This window comes from Tyto alba, unplaced genomic scaffold, assembly GCF_018691265.1.
Source record: "Tyto alba isolate M040663 unplaced genomic scaffold, T.alba_DEE_v4.0 Super-Scaffold_16, whole genome shotgun sequence".
Classification (NCBI taxonomy): domain Eukaryota; kingdom Metazoa; phylum Chordata; class Aves; order Strigiformes; family Tytonidae; genus Tyto; species Tyto alba.
In genome coordinates, this window is record NW_024881278.1 from 15,248,009 (window position 1) to 15,266,167 (window position 18,159).

Here is an 18,159-nt window from a genome sequence, read left to right on the forward strand (position 1 = left end):
GGTACTTCTGTAAATCAGAGTATCAAGCACACAGAAAAATCAACTACCCAGGAACTGCTCTCAGCAGGAGTCACAGGCAACATCTGCCCTGGTACATTACTTTTTCCATTGGCCTTCTGAAATTAGATTTGACTTTGTGAAAAGAAGTGTGCAGGTACCCTTGTCAGCTCCAGAGGCATGAGACAGGAATGGCACTTTAATGACCCACTTAAAAGTAATGAAACAGACATTTATCCTAATTGGAGGAACACTAATTATATCACAAAGTGGCGCACTTTTAGATGGCAGAGTGCAAATGCTGTCTAATCAAACGTAATGAATAGGTAAAGTATCCCGACAGAGCATCTGTGCATCACTCACGCATTCCTGCAAACAGAAAAATTAGCCTGTAGGGAGCTGATCTGGAAATGGAGGTTTTAAAATGAAAGGTTAATTATGGTAGTTGAATATATGTGCTTTATCTGAAAACAGGTTCACATCGTGAGCCTCAGGGGATGTTTCCCTTTTGAAAGAAATTAAGGTAGTTGAAGGGTGGCTGGAACACCGGGTAGCACCCAGTGTGGAGGGCCCACGGTGGTTACTGGGAACATGTGAGGGACTCCCAGTCGTCGTTCATGGGATAGAAGGCGCAGGTTCAAGAAGCCTTTGAGTAAAGCCTTCACTGATGCTCACCACTACTGCTAAGCCACAGGTTTATGCTGAAATGGCTTTGTTTTCTCTCTAACTGGCTCCCGGTGAGCAGAAGAGAGTGGCCTTTGGCACTGCTGCTGGGAGGGAGAGGTCGGTTCCAGTATCTTCCCAACCAGACAGTCTGGAGTGCAGCAGAAGCAAAGTGTACGGCCCTGGGCTGGCACGAAGCACCTCCCGACCTTCAGCCTGTCTTTAAGGACAACAACAGGGATGCTTATCTCTCTGAACGAGATCTCACTTGCTCTGCATTAGCCAGCAGAAGGGTGGTTGGGATGCAGAGGCTGGGAAGGGACACGAGACATGGATCAGTGAACGGGTCCTGGAGAGTGCACCGGAGCCCAGCACTCCTGGAAGAGATTATTGTTATAACAGGGGAGTGTAAGGGTCTTGCCTTCAGCAATCACATGGATATACTAATGCAGTTGTATGAAAGTGAGCTGGGCTTTCTATGAGCTGTTCACTGATGGGATTGCAACGGCTATGAAAAAAGAAAAAAAAAAAACAACTTTGCCACCTCTTTAAAAAAAATCCTCTAATGAGGAATAGCAGTGAATTGACAAAATTGAAACCCCTGCCAATGAAAAAAGCCATCAAAACTTGCTCCTGTGAGCAAGATACAATGTTAAAGTCAGAAAACATTTACCCTCAAGCCGCATTAGTCAGAGCCTTAAAATATTAGCAGAATTGGCTGCATGGAAGCCATGTGAATAGCGCTAGTTTTATATACTGAAGATGCCAAGTAAACACAGAAGTCTTGACCAAACAAGCACTGCACTGACAGCTTAGCTTAAAAAAAAAAAAAAAAAAAAAAAAAAAAAAGAAGCCATGAGGGATGTAATAAAACTCCAAGGAAAATGTGTTGCCGGCCAAAAAAACAAAACAAACCTCAACAACTCAGGATAAAAAGACATTCACAGCCTCTGAATGCTTACTGAGATTAGACATAAAAGCCTCTTCAACTTATCTGGAGTTGTACTTTCCTCTTAATGTCAAAGGGTACCCTGCCGCAGAGGGAGATGTTTATACCCTCTCATGGGAAGCCAGAGGCTTCAGATAAGGGAGTGTCTTTGGAAGAAGAGAGCCTTAAAGGCTTGGGAAGATAGCCTTTATTATCAGCCAACCCTCTATTAGGTTGGTGAGATTCCTGTTTGATTTGGCTGCAGTCTCTAGCCTCAAGTTCCTGCCCTAGCTTTTAAAATAGAACAAGATCTCGCTGCAGCTGAAAAGGGGCAAAGGGTGGAACATGTAAATAGCAATTAAAGCAAAAATCTTGTTTTTAAAAAACCCTCCCCTAAAAGATACTCTGTGCTCTTCCCCAGTGTCGAGGGTTGGCAAAGCCAAACATGCCACACAAACCAGTTCAAGCTAAATGTAATTTGCCCAGCTATTTCAAACTGTGGATGACAACAGAATCCTGACATCACCCTTCCTTGCTCTCATGATTAGAGGTAATTCAGCCAAAGGGACAGACTGCTGGACTGGGGTTCATGAGTGCTGGGGGCTGTCCTGGCTCACCCACCAACCTGCTAGGTAATTACCTCGGGACATCTCTGTTGGTTTACCTTTCTGAAGCATTTTTGAGACCTTTAAATAAGAAATTCTGGATTAGATGTTACTATATATTCTTACTATCAGTGGGTTTTGTTCCATATAGGTTGGTAAGACTACATAGGAAAATAAAACAGCTAAGCAAACCAAACTTGTTTTGGGGAATAAGAACTCCCCCATATCCTTCCTTACCATCATGGTGCAGCCCTGTCAGGCTCGTGCCTCACAGGAGCCGAGTGTGCTCTGCTCCCATTTACTGCTCATGTTTTGTGACTTCACCTCATCTGTTTCTCAGTTTTTCACTGTAATGTTATAAATCATGACTCTCTTGTCTCTCAGCATTTCAATCAATATATAAAATGTCAGATCAGATAACTGGTACTCTCTCAATGCACACTAATGTAATTTTATAATGTGATTTCATTTTTCAGAGAAAGAACTGGAGAAGCTATTATTGGAACAGGAAGAACTAGGTAATCGATCAAGGATACTTTAAAGGTAAAATTGTTTGAGTTTTGAGTACCATATTTGGCTTTGGATTATACCTGAGTGGCATCTGTAACTTCCACTCCATTTGCGCATGCTACAAACCAAAACTATTTCCAAAAGCTAAGCACATATACAACTGACCTAGGAGAAAGCGGATTCACAGGATGGTTAAGTGCCAGTACCCTGGGAGATCAATTAAGTCATGGAAGTTTTTCAGCATCTATAATTTCTTTTTATATAGCATTAGTATCACGTGGAAGAAGTCACACTCCAGCCCATTTCTATCTCATTTCCAAGCTGTATCTGACATATGGGATGAATCAAGCTAACATATATCTCCAAGTATGACAACACTGTATAGACATCTTGAAGAGCTGCAAGGTGCAAGATGAGAATTGGAACCAACTACAGAATTTTGGGGAAATATTAAAGCATTCATTCAGGGAAAAAAAAAAAATACAAAACTCATGCTGTTGGTTTGAATCTGTGCTCCAACAGAAGACAAATCCAAAAACACAGTTGAGACCCAATCTCAATCCCACTGGCTCTGGAACCAGAACTCTGCAATGACAGGATGAAGTTCTGCTCACATCTCTGCACATTCCCTCTCTGTTTGTTCATGGCCATATCGTCCCACCTGTGTTAGGAGATGATGAGATTTTTCAGTTAGGATTCTTGGTAGGTTGGCTTCAGTAACTAGGTAGTCCCTTTCAGGAGCAGATTAGGAATGTCTGGGTGAACTGTTGATTATTTGTGCTATATAACAGCAGTCTGAAGTTTCAGAGTACTTTGTAAACTTTCCTTAGTTCCCTGAATTACCAGCATTATCCTCCCCACTGCTCAGACTTGAGAAAACAGAGAAACTAAATAGTACAAGTCATTGGAAAAGCCGGGATCTGGGCCAGAATCACAATTCCTACGTTTCTTGCTTTAGCCACCTCTTGGACCATCCAACATCTTTTGAAAGAATGATCAAATAGTTTAATTTTTGCTCAGCTTAGTCATTGAACTCATTTTTTGCTCAAGGACTGCAAGCAGTTTTCTGTGATAGCAGCTTCACTGTACGGCCTTGATGACCTGCCTTTTTTCAACTTGTAAAAGCTTTTGCTTCACAGGGAGGGAGGTTTAGTTTAGATCAAAAAAGCCATTGTATTGCAGAGTTATTCTTACAATGCCCCTAATTTCCAAGTACCTTTGCTAAGCTAAATATCATAAATAGTTTTTGTGTGAAACATGGAAATAAGCAAAGAAGCAGAACTAAGTATTACTGGGATAGGCTAATTTGACATTAGAAGAGAAGGAAATTGCAAACAGAAATTAAGGTATACAGCAAGGGAAATTAGCACAACACTGTATGAACATCTTGGTGAGAATCAAAACCACCCAAACAATCTCACTGAAATCACAGAGTGATCTTTGATTTTTTTTTTTAAGCACTGATAGGCTGCAGGGATGCCAGCAGTTGAAAGAAAATGTAACTTTTCCTAAGAGAGAAGAAGGAAAGAAGGTGTAAGATTTTTGACATCCAGACATCTCCACATAGAAAGTTCAGCAATATGGGAGAAAGAAAGGTTTTTTTCTTCAAATCCTACAGTGTTAAAATTAACAGGAACTCAGACTTCACTGGAGCTGGATTTCATCTGTGGTCTCTGTTTGGAGGGACTCATTTTGCCATGCTGTTAGGCACTCATGGCAGAGCTGAGAAGTTTGGGCAGATACTGATTTTAATCAAATTACTTGAAAAAGTCAGTGTAGGAGGTGATTTCAGCTTGAGGTGACAGAGATAAACCAGATTCCTTGGACACTGCTACACAGAGACAACTTAATGTCAGTGTGTGCCTTAAAGCAATGAAGGTTATGTGGCAATTTGACACAGGCATACCTGGCATTCTTCCCAAATTGGAGTGAAAAGACCGGCCTGTGATTTATATGAAGGGGAGACAAAGCTGCACAAAGGCCAGGGGCAGGAAAGAGATCAAAGTTCTTAAACGAAACAAGCCATCCTTATCAGATTGAGGCTTTTTCTTCATTTCAGGAAACATTCAGAATATTAATTTCCAGCAAAAATCTTATTCTCAGAATCATCTTCCTAAAAAATTAAACCCTGCATTAAAGAAGCTTCAGTTTTCTTGTTTGATTTTTTTTTGGTGTGTGTTTGTTTGTTTGATTTCCTTTATCACTTTTCCTCTTCCTTCACTTTTCAGTGGCAAAATAGAGAGATTTAGAGAAAAAGAGAAAATGTCAAGCAGCCACAAAGAAACCTGGACATTTTCTATACAAATGCTGGTGAAATATTTTGAATTAATAAAGTTATATGTTATATGCAAAGGCCTTCAAAATTAGAACATTTTCAAAGATCATTTTTCTACCATGATTACTTCACAAACCCTAAAATAATAATCTGAGTCTTACAAATCATTTCTGACATTTCAAGATTTTCCAAACCGCATTTCAATAAAATCATAGTAATAACAGTTTAAACAAAGAATAATTCTCGAGGTCTGAGTTTCTGGGGTCAGGTATCACTCAGCATCAGTTTGAAAACAAAGAGCATTACATGATTGTTTATTTCTTATTCTCTCTCCAGCTTCTCTTTTTAAAGACAACATTTACAGTTGGAGTACAGGGCTCACTGTTTCTTATTCCTGCCTAGTGTCCCATGCTGAATGGGAAGCAGAACAAAACTTGCACTTGCTACTGCCAATCCATGGCCAGACACAGCTAAAGACTGTAATTTCCAGGGCTGATAAACAGGGTTTATTTCTTTAAATGGCTAAATTTCTTGTATTTGTGTTTTCCTTAAGGGTCTTCTAATTCAGCCATGTTCTGAGGTTTTTACTTAAAGCTCAAGTCTCCCAAATAGTGAGATTTTTGACAACTCCACGCTCATTCCAGCCCTGTGAGGCTGCTAATTCTCTCCAGGCTGCTGGAAAGACAAGGTAGAACAGCAGTCAGTCAGAAAGACACACTTATTTTCATCTCTCATACAGCTGATATCTGAGAAGAACATCTCAGTGAGGCCCTAAGGGCAACAAGGACTTTGATTTACTCCAGAAACTGCTTTCTTAGACAAGTTGCTCTCTTGGCAAAATTTAGAACAAATTCTTGAACTATAAAGGCTTGGGGAAGGATTTGACTTCCTGCCTCACTTGAATAAATAATGTTTGCACTGTATTTTGTGTGATCTCCCCAATCCCCAGCAACAACACCTAAAATTTCCTGATGCCATGTCAATATGTTGCATGTTTAGAGGCTTTATTGTTTATAAGATCAATAATTATTATACAAACACAATATCGAATAATTATTTCAAATCCTCATTAACTTCAGTAACAACAGGAAGAGGAAACTAGGGCAGGAAAAACCTGCAATTACTGTTACGCATTCCCAGTAACATCAGTCACACCACATCAGTACACTGTCTTCCTTGTTCTTCATCCCTCTTCAGCTCGGATATCCTCTGGCAGAGCCAGCTCAGAGAACAAAAGCTGGATTAGACATTTATACCAATAAGAATAGTATCTAATATTACACTAGCTAATGAAAAATGTCCAAAGATATCAACTGTCATGCTTCAAGGCGATAAACTGATCGCCAGCTAAGCTCAAGAAAAAGCTTCCCCACCCTCAACCCACACAGCACTTCAATGTAGTTACAAGGGGAACACAATGAACGTTTAAACCTTTTTTGAAAGAGCCACAACTGGAAGCACTGGAAAGAAAACACTTGACCAGACAACTCACTTGCTTAAAAAATTCATATAGCAGTACAAAAAATAGACAGGGTAGCAATCCAGACCAAGGTAATAAAGGAATTTTGGCTTTCCTCTTGAAATGCTGGCAAATGAGCCACATATGGCTGTTTGCTGCAATTCATGCCAACACATTAATGAGTGTCTGGTAAGTTACTGCAGTTACTTCACAACATATTGTCTGCATATCCACCAAGGACCCATATTACAGTTCTGTACACAGTTCAATTCTAGTTCTAAATGCTGGTCCTGCAAGGTCAAACTGCCTTCATTAAGTCTGGCAGCTCTTCCTAACTCAACTCTAAGGCATTCAAGTCCCCTACTCAACAAGGCAGTAATACACACTCTGAGAGGCACGTGTACAGCTTGGGCTCACCTAGTCTCTCTCTACATATGCCCCTTCTATTTCTTGTTCAGTCAATATTAAATACATCTCTGAGTAGCTAGTTCTGTCTCTGCTTTATTTACCAGGCAGGAGAAGGATTTACTCGGCTGCCAGTGCTGTAGATTTAACCCATCATCTGAGAATTAGGCTTGTTTTTTTATTTCATACATCATTTTTAATAAGAATAATCATGCAATCACAGTGGAGACGTAATTTATGATATGGTGGCTTCTCCTGGAGCTGTGCAAATTCTGAATCAGGAGTAGCTAATATTTATATTAATTACCTGGCTCTCCCTAATTCTTGTGTCTGTTCCTCTCTGGTAATATCCTTGCCTTCCAGAGTTGACCTTATATTTATCTGTAAATCCTGGAACATCCACAGAAGGCTGCAGAAGCAATACAGAACTAAAAATGCTGGACAACCAGCCTTATTTTGGCATTTTTTTCACTGTTGCCCCATCTGCAATATTGCAGAAACGAAGCAGATACCATGTAGTGCCTGGCAGTCTTCCCTCTTTGAAGGTGAACATTCATTGGGGAAAATATTTTAGTAGCGAAAGGGCAGGTGAGAGAAGATTTAGAGATACAAGAATGAAGTCCACAATTTAAGTACCCAAGTATAAAAAGGCTTTCTAAGGAAGCTCTGAAATGTATCCTTAGGGAGTTCTGATTTTAGATTCATCTAATATATTCTGGGAGGCTTTTTCTTGTCAAACGTCAAGAGAATGAGTATGTCTGGACTGTGTGTCTGGTGTAATCCTACAAAAATGCAGCAGCCACAGTCATACATAGATTAACACTTGGCTTGTGATGTGGCTGAACCTTGATCCATTTACTGATTTGAAAACTAGATCAGTGCCTTAAATTGTTCTTGAAACTGAATGGGAAGCATCAGAGAGCAGGCTTTAGATGGCCACGGTGGCCTGAAGCATGGAGAAGGCAGGCAATCACATGCTGTCCTCACTGAAATCTGTGTATCAACTTCAAACCCAGCTTTAGATACAACAAATCACAGTAACACAATCTGGAGGTGACGAATGAATCGACATAATGCGGCCAGATGCTGTGCAAGGGAAGAATGGCCAAACTTTCTTAGAAAGCTGGAAGTGAAAGATTACATTTTTAGAAACTAATGTAAACCTGAGCTTCCTCAAGTAAAGTATGCTGATGTGTCTCAAAGCTTCAGCTGCGCTAAACACTGTAAGTAAACACTGCTACAAAAAACCCTAAAAAACCTTGTTCTTACAGCCTCAACCTTTATGATCAGATCTAACCTTTAAAGCAATCTGGATTTATGCCTGCTTATTTATTTTATATTTTTATACACACACTTACATACATGCATATGATGCTAGAACTTTACCAGAAAAACTGTTTCCGACAGGAAATTACTCACTTAATTTCTTCCTACAAGAAAGGATGACTTTAAATTCCAGGGTCAGAGAGGATTTGTTCAAAACCTAAATCAAATGATGGCTCCTATGTGTAAGTACCGAGGTGTGCAAGAAAACTGCTGATCAGTAAGAACAAGAGTAGATCACCTGTATTTCATACCCTCTGTGTTTACATACCAGAATACTCTGAACTGGAAATCCAGTATTTTAGTTTACAAAAAGCACACAAGATTTATAACTTTTAATGAACGTGCATATTGCACACAAAGAAGTATAACCAGGTGTCCTGGGTGAGTGCTGTCTGCTGCCATAGACTAAACCCCACTCCTTTTCCTGTTAAAAGCTACACAAACAAACAAATGGGAACAATGGATTAGTCAGCTGAAAAAGGCTTTCCCAAGCCAGCACACAGCTGATGGCTGACTGGCAGCAAGAAGATGAACTGGGTTTAAAGCATCGGCATGGGGAAGACAAGAGACAAGAGCTGGGCTCAGAGCACGGGGCCCAAGGACTACCGTAACCACTGATTCTACCCTGTCATGAAATAGGTAACCAGTTACCCAGAAAAGGACCTGGTCTGTCCCTAAAAGACAACTGCCAAAGACTATTGTATGGGATGACTTCCAGCAGAAGTCGGCATTGGTTTATGGTTTAAATTTCTATTGCAGACCACATCGCAGCACAGAGATACGTGTGGTAGCTTGAAGGTATCCTGAAGTCAGGATAAATAAGCCAGGCCAGAGCTTGTGTTGTCCTGGCTTGATTCCTTTGCTGGCTAAGGGGAGCAGCGCAAGTATCTCTTCATTTTCCTGGTCAAATAAAAAGATTCATGGAAGCAAAGTAGCCCCTTTGCCAAGCTTGCTGCCTCAAAGAGGAAAGAAATATTTCACCTGTTCCCGTGCTTGTCCAACTTTCCCATGTTACTCCAGTTTCAGGTTTCAATCCGCTTCCACATTAGTTAAGAGGAAACAAAGAGACTATACTGCATTGTTAGCCAGAAAGACATTGCAAACTCTGGAAACCTTAAGAGGGTGATGTTCCAAGCTAAGTACAGTCCACTGCTCCTAAATTAGAATCTCGGGCTCTCTAGACAGTCACTGGGAGGAGACATAGGTGCTTCCAAAAGGTTGCACCTGGGTCTGGTGCCTGAAGAAGACAGTGGGAGTATGTCTCAGATCGCTTTTACGCAGTCAGTAACTTCCCATCCCACATTTAATTCGGGGGGTTTCTGCAGTGAGAACAGAGGAATTTCAGGCAGGACACCACAGCCCAGGATGCATGTGGTTTTCCTTAGTGGCAGCAGTCAGCTCTAGGAGCTGGCATACTTATCGTCTGCTGCAACCATACCCAGGGAGGCTGGGGCTCTCAGATCTTGCTTTACTGAACTAATTCAGTATATGGCAAAACTCGGTAGCCGGGAGCCAAATTATCAGCTCAGATCATCAATCACAGATCAGCCACTGTCCTATAGAGAAGGAATGGAAGAGATTGAGAATGAGTCTTTTGACTCAGCTCCAGTTTGCCTTCCCCATTTCCCCTCCTACTGTAGGAGAGGTTGCAAGCAAGAGTTGTGTCTAGTTTGATACACTGAGCTGGGACTTGAGATTCTCTGAAGTAAAAACAAACCAATCTGAGAGCTGTGACAGCTTTGAGGAAATCTACATTCAGTCAGGCACACCTAAATACAAAAACATGAAGAGGCCATGGCTTCCTCACTGTCTGGGTTTCCTAAGGAAGGGTGGACCCATTTCCAGATAGCATGGACTTGGGTGGAGGGAAGGAGGAAGACACCAGCAGCAACAACATTTGACATGAATCTTTGCTCTTCTAATCTTAAAATACAACAATGAAACCAGAGCAAGTGTGCAAGCTGAAGACTCCAGCAGGATTTCACATCAATCAGGCTTTTAAGGCTAAAGCGTATCAAAACCAAGGAGTGAGACAGCAAATGTTAGATGTCGGGATGATTTCTGAGCTCTTGCACAGACAGAAGACAAAACAGGTTTAAATCTGCAGCCCTCAGATTTACAGTCCACCTGCCCTGTTCCCAGTCCCCGGGTGGCAGAGGAGGTTACAATACAAACAATAGCAATCTCTGGGGCAAGGCCACTTAAATAAATGAATCGCGCCAGCTCTCCTCCACTGACAAGGGGCTCCAACAAGGCTGTACACAAGCAGCGGGGGCTCCTTCCTCAGCAGGGCCCCTCTGCAGGCAGCAGCCACTGCAAGGATTCGAGGAACCAGGAGGGAGCCGCTCTCGGTTACCCAGAGCAGAGCGAGGGAATAACTTGCAGAGTAGCACAATGACAATGGACAAAAGGCAAATTTAGACCTAGTATCAGAAAGATAAATTGCCAAGAGCTCTTATGACTGGAGACTAATCCTCGGGGATTACATGTCCCAGTGCCCCGCTGTGGCACAGGCCACCACACCTGCTCTGCTGCTCCAGATCAATCACTGCCTCGTGCTCAGAGAACTAGGCGAGATGGAACAGTGGGTCCTATTCAAGCTCTGTGTCTGGGAACACACGCTTAAAAAACCCCCAGGCACGCAACGGCATAATCGCAACCCCTCCGAACTGGGTGGCCCCTTGCAGTCTGGTAACCAGCTCCTGTCCTTCAGGATTCACGTTCAGACATTGCGAGGAGGGGAGAACTTGAAGATGGAACAAAGGTAGAGGTAGTCTTGAAAGGAGGGCTGTGGAAAGGGCAAGCTAGACAGGAGGCATGTGTATACAGACTCGCTAGCAGTGAAGTATATTGGGCTTTTGTTTTACTACTATAGGTCAAGTGTTTTGTCTTCCCCCCCCCCCCCCCCCAGTCTTTTCAAGCAGTTTTAAAGCTAGCTGTAGGTACTTTGAATCATCTATGCGTCCAGGCCTAGCATTCTGAATTTATTATTTTAAAGGCATCATGAAATACAGTCATGAAGTACTAAAAATGGTAAATGAAAACAGAGTTTATATGTCCCTACAGTGCTGGACCATTTATAAAAATACTGAAGTAATGGCAACATTAAACATTAGTTTATAATAATAGGAGTTTAAGACTAGGGCATATTATTTTAGATTTTATATATTTAAAATAAATACGAATTTAAACATAAGAGCATAGCATTTCTTTGAGAGCACCAAAACAGAAACAGATCAGGCCACTTTTACACTTAACCAGGGCAAAGTGAAAAACTAAATAATCAGTTTGAATGTCAGTAGCTTCTTAGCTACAGAAATTCAAGTATGTATCTGGAACACCAAAGAATACAAGCACATACACACAGTTTCAGCTACATGTACAAAGCATTGCAAGGACTTCCTTCGCATTTTGAAACATCTACACTGGTCAAAGTTAAGAGCTTCTGTATTCAGGGGACAAACAGAAGTACAGATTTCAACCTCCCTCCTCCATTGCCCATAACAGGCCGGTACCTGGTGAGACCCAAACAGGCATACTCACATTCTGCTTTTACAGATGGTCTCAGTTTCAAGCTGCTCATTCAGGGGGCAGATCCAAAGTCCCGACTGGCGACAGTCAAATTCACTGCACTGATGTACCCATGAACCTGTATAATAGATGCCCAGTGGAGTATATCAGTTATAAGCACTAAAAACTATTTGGAGGTACTAAGTTACTGGTCGTCCTGAACAAGTACCAACATTTATTGCAGGTTCATGGAATGTATCCTGTTCAAATACCATTGATTTTAAACGCATATAAGTTTACAGTTCCATAATTAAACATCAATCACCTTTTACATGCTATTGTTTGCAACTGCTTCATGCTTATTACTCTGAAATCATAAAAGTTACCGTAGTCTCAAATACTGTGGTTTACACACATTTTCAAGACATTTATTCCCTCTGTATCATGTAACAAGAGTGTTTCAATGCAAAAAAGGATTTGGAGTACATCTCTCTCTCTCTCCCCCCGCCCCAACTATGTCTTAACTAGTTAATTGAAGGTTATGTGTCTAAGTTACCCAGTGCACCTACTAAGCTGTCTCAAATTCTTGCGTACAGTCTTGAGTATCTTGCAGTTAGAATATGATAGTTCAAATTCCATATTGTTTCTCTGCTGCAAATACTGAAAATGCCAGACTGAGTGACGCTTGAATGACAGTCTTCATGATAACACTTTATTTCAGTAATGTATCTTTCCCCAGTGCTGTTATTTCACATGTTCAAACTTCTCTGGAAAGTGATACTGTCTAGAGATATCAGAGGAGATTCTTGAATTTGCATTCAACAACAGCATGTTGTTCACCTGGGACCATACTGAGCTGGGTGTTTTAAAAATGTCCTTAAAGAATTGAGAAAGTAGCAGATCTTACCTCCTGGCAAGCCACTGTAATCCTAGCATTTTTCAATTTTATGTTGTTTTGCTTAATGCTTCCTGAATTACTTAAGGTTTTTTGTGTGTGCGTGTGTGAAGATAATGCTACACAAAAGAAGATAAGAGTAAGTCATTATCCGTCATTTATGTTACAAAATTCATAATGCCAGTCTTTGTGAAGATTATACTCTTTCAGTGCTATGCCAAATAAAACACCTCCAAATCACATAACTACTCACTGCTAGTAGTCTAAATAGTGTCAGTGTAACACAGCACTCTATTTCTGTCCTATTTAATAGTGTAATACTGCTGTGAACTGTTAAAAAGCTGACATATTATACTCCCCAAATATAAATAAAGCTTCCCTAATAAGAAAGGATCAAAGGGATTATGCTATGCAACTACACAAGTTGTATTTCAAAAACTCAAGAAAAATGTGCATCAACAAAAGCAGAGGAAGGCCTGCTACATGCAGTTTTATGAATACATGAAATACAGAGAGAAGTGGTTACTTTAGTGTATATTAATGTCAAAATGAGCTACAGTTGGCACTTAACAGATTCAGTACTCTGTCAGGAAAGAAATCAAGCTATTAGGGCATCTAAGAAAAGCCCAAAATTTTAGAGTCAGATGACACAGAACTCTAATTAAGAACACAGAATAGAAGAAAGGGTGAATAAGGATCTTGGACAACTTTGCTGATATGACAGTCACGAAATCAGATTGATTCATCAGATTGAAAAGAGCATGTATTATGAAAAAGGATTGATGTTCAGTCATGTCTGGGACAATACTATTATATATTATAAAAATAGATATCGAAAACATAAATTTTAAAAACATAGATTAAAAAAATATATTTTTAAATAGACTATTTTTGTAAGAAAAAGTGAGAGTATCTAACCAGGTACTGCAGGATGGCACCTACAGAACTCTCCACTCAAAGCACTGCTAAACCCAGCTTTCTGTTCTGTCTGTCTTTTTAGTACTGAGCTCATGTGCTTTCAGCTGCCTATTTCTGTTCATTTTTACCTTACATTAAGGACATCCATGGTTTCTGCTTTCACACATAAACATCTCTCTCAGAAAACAGATTTAGGGTCCAACACTAAAGTGTACTAGAAATTTTTATGAGAGCCAAAACCTCAGCAGTTGTGATACCTCTCTTTCTTATACCAACACAGCTCCTGTAACTCCAATTAACTTACTTTTGATGTATTCCATTAAAGCGAGAGTTGAATTATTGTCCCAGCTTGCAACACAAAGGTTTTCTCATTACAAAATGAAGAGGTGGCTGATGCAGTTATTGCCCCTGATGCTGCCGTTACAGCGAGGTGATTTCAGGTGACCTGCTGCTAGGGTTGGGTGAGGGCAGAGAACCGGAGGTGTCACCTCTTCAGTCATCCCAAGCCAAGCTGTCCTCACCTGGTATTCATTTGTCTTGAAAATGACTTCAAATATACATAAACTCAGTAATAATCTTAGTATGTCCTCCATCTTAAGATTTAAACTATGCCATTTCCTATTACTGAATACTATTATATGCAGAAGACATGGCTTAGGTAAAATTTTTACGGGTCTGACATCACTCAGTTTATATTTCAGTCGTACTGTATTCTGAGGACCAGGGCACTGTAATATAGTCAGCATTACTAAAGAGTCAGTTATGAATAAACTGCTCCTTTCCTAAGCCACAAAGACATGTGCTAGAATTGCTACTAAGATAAATCTATGGACAATTTTGGTTAAGGCTTTACAAGGGTTTAAGAAAGTTTGTTTAGGCCTCAAAGCAAAGCCATCCATCTGCTCTAAAGACTTGTTGCTGGAAGAGTTCAGCTTCTAACACTACCATCATTGTGGCCAGCCCGCAGCAAGAGAACACGTGTCATCCCTGCTGCTTTTAAGAAGACAATCAGCGCCAGTTTTAATTAACTTTAACGGTTTGGGAACTAGACTCAACATATATTTTTAACTAACAGAACTTAAATAAAAGCAACAACCAGCTGCTGCGCTGGAATATGTCTATCCACTTGCCGCTAAAGTGACATTTAACAAAACCTAAAAAATGGAATCCAAACCCAAGTGGGACATATGAAAATGTCTCCAGGAGGCACCTGAGTCTGTGCAACTTTCTAAAGTGGAGGCCTTAGAAAAACCACGCCAAATACAAGTTGCCAAGTAAAGGGAAACAGCAAAGTCAGAGTTCTCGGTGCGTAAGACTACTTAGTATTCAGAAGTTATAGCATGGTAGTAGCTAAAAACTGCAGCCTCTCTAAGCCGTGCACCACCTATTTTACAGGCTCTCCAGACCTCAGAGACCGTATTCTGACAAAGTGAGTGAACCAGTGAGATACCCAGAGGCAGAATGAGCGATGCCAGACTGATACTACGTGCAGAATCGACAGCCAAAGGGTAACAACATCAGCGGTAGCGACACTGGATCCAAATTCAGGACTCTGCGGACATCTGTTATGAACTCAGAGAAGCTGTTGCCTTTCTGTCACCTCTCTTACTCACATAGACTTTTTTGCAAAGGCAAGTATTGTTTCACACTGTGGGAATACGCAGTACTTAGTAGGATGGTGTCCCAAATCACCATCATAAATCAAATGCTAGATGTATAGGCACTTCAGATATTATTGGCAAAAGTAAAATTTAATATAGCTTGCCGGCACGTGGAAAAAATTTAAGATCCAATTCAATGAAGTCAGTGTGATTTTGGCCTGAAGTACCCATCTGCTACCTATATTAAATAGTATAACATTCTCTATATAAATAAAATATATTCAATTTTGATCACGTTTGACATTTCTTACAGTGCAAAAATTTTTGTCGTTTGTCAACCTGTATTTTTAGAGTTCTCTTGGTCTGACTTCCAGGGCTCCATCTGGCAAAATTAGGGGTGTTCCTAATCCAAAACATTCCAAAGCTATTCCCCCGCATTAGTTAAAAAAGATCAAATTAAAGTGATTGCAGGTGATTGTAAAAAGATGTATTTTAATATTCTTAAGAAACACTTAACAATGAAACAGTAACTTAAAAACCCCCTTTCTGTTACTATACCAGCTACCTACCTATCTACCAATACTTTGTATGCTGCATTCAGAGTGATTATACATTCAGCCTGGTATAATACTTTAAATGACTTACTGTAAATTATTGTATCATATTTTGTTAAACTAATCACTGTATTACCCACACTGTGAATGTGATTGTAATCTGAAACACACAGACATTAAGGACAATACAGAGCAACTAAGGTATCTCATATGTTAAATATAATTCTTTTTCCCTGGGTGAGGCGAATTTGAGACAGTTGGTCTCAGATGCAAGTCCCCCTTGCAGGAAGATTCTTGTTTGTATCCTTTATTCCTGAAGAAAGCATACTAGCAACTTCAGAGCCACAAACAGATCACTGTCTTCCCACATAAAGCCCCTTTTTCCTCCCTTGGATAATCAGAGATATCACTTTAAAGACTCACTGCACATACAAGTTACAGTAAAGTCTCTCCTAGACTTTGAAAAGGCAGAAAGCTCATCTATCATGTCCCAAGCTACGCGTGTCATCTGTGCCAGAATAATTACCAAATACCCTGACCAATGTGCTAAATATCCCAGCATGGACTATCCATACAAATAAAGCTCTACGTCTTCTAGAGGCAGGACCCTGTCGCTTCACGAGAGAAGCACTAGCCAGTGCCAGTGCCAGTGCCAGTGCCAGTGCCAGTGCCAATGCCAATACCAGTGCCAATGCCAGTGCCAGTGCCAGTGCCAGTGCCAGTGCCCTTACCCGCAGCGGGCAGGCTACCAGAGAAGCACCACACGTAGCCCGCGTGGCACGCACACATCCAGATTCACCAGGCCATCCCACTGCAAGGGAGAACCGCAGTGAGAGCAAATCAGTTAATGGAAATTAGAGTATTCTGGGTGCCTCAGCTTCCTTTTGGACTTGGAAATCATTCGCAAGACTTAGAGAGATGCCTCAGTAGGATGTAATAGTCCTTGTTAAGATTTCCCGGAGTGGAACAGGATCCCACCTCCCCTTGCTTGCTCCTAGTAGCCTGTAAAAACTTAATTATTAGTATTTATTTTTTTCCCTCATGAGTTTTCTGGGGATAGAGTAACGCATAGCCTCGTCAGCCTTCAACTGTCACTGGAACCAACTCTATTCTCTTCCACTCTCCAGGATTTGTATTGGCTTGGATTTTAGAGTTTATACACGAATTGACATGGATGCGGCACACACACCCCCAGTGCTACATACGTAAATATTAAACATCTATTTGAATGATTGCTCCATGTCCAGCTAAGTGATTTGGAAAGAATAAAGCAGTTAGCAGGGAGGCAACGGCAAAGTCACAAAAGGCAAATACAACAGCGATACTGTTTGCTAGCCAAATATATTAACTCATTTTAATCTTTTCTAAGAGTACATTACATCGCAAGGCCTTATCTGCCCCATTTTTTTCACTGTATCAGCCTTTAAGAACATATAAATCATAATGAAAATACAACATTAATCTCTCTCACTTACCTCATCATTATAAAAGATGTTATTAATATAAGCAGTCGAAAGGGATTTCCTTATACAGAATGCAGTTGTGGAAAACTGGCTTAGAAAAAACCTCACTTTTGAGCTCATCAGCTCGAAATGTCCTATGTTCTGTAGATGCGTTAGCTGGGGACCTCCCCTAAGGCCCATGTCTCAAAGGCACAGCTGTGTGACAGGCACTACATAAGCATTACACACTGCTTTGGCAAGGTCTGACTGCAGGTCAATTAAACTATCATAACGTTGTTTTTATTTCAGGAACGATTTATTGCTCAGCATGTTTCATACAACCCCCACAGAAACTGCACTCAAGCAGGTGCGGTGGTCAGGAAGAAAGCTGGACAATAGCAACAGCAACAGCCCGGTTTATTTCTTACCCCTTTTAATTTCTTTAGATTTCTAGCACTACAAGCTTTAGGTCTTTATAATTAATGGCCTCTATGGTGCACAGAAAATCCCTGAATTGCTCTCATTACAAACATTTAGAAAGAATCTGGCTCTAAATAGAGCTATGAGTTTTAAAAGAACCAAAAGTGAGTTTTATTTTACATCTAAGAAAGAACACTACTCTTCCTAATCCATGTAAAACTGTTTTATGTTTTCCTGTAGATTTCAAACTCTTACTCTGTTCCAGTCACTGGGGTATATAAGCACTAATATCACCACTGCCAGACAAACCAAAGTAGTTTGTTGTATGATACTGATCTCCTACATCCCTTCAACATGAACATTAGCACAGAAAAAGCCAGGCTTTCCCTCCAGTGATTCATAACACACCAAGTACGTGATATCACATCAGTCCATGTAATCTATCTTCTGTTATCTGTGTGTAGTAAATCAACATAATTAGCATGGCCAAACGATTATATGAAGAGAGATTTGCCATTAGGGTGCATAGCAATTATGACACAGGACACAGTTTCAGCTCTCAAATCTACTCTCCCTGAGTGACGAGACCAGCAAGTATTCCCACGACCAAACTGTAGCTGTCGTTTGACCGAACCCTGTAGTTACACAAAT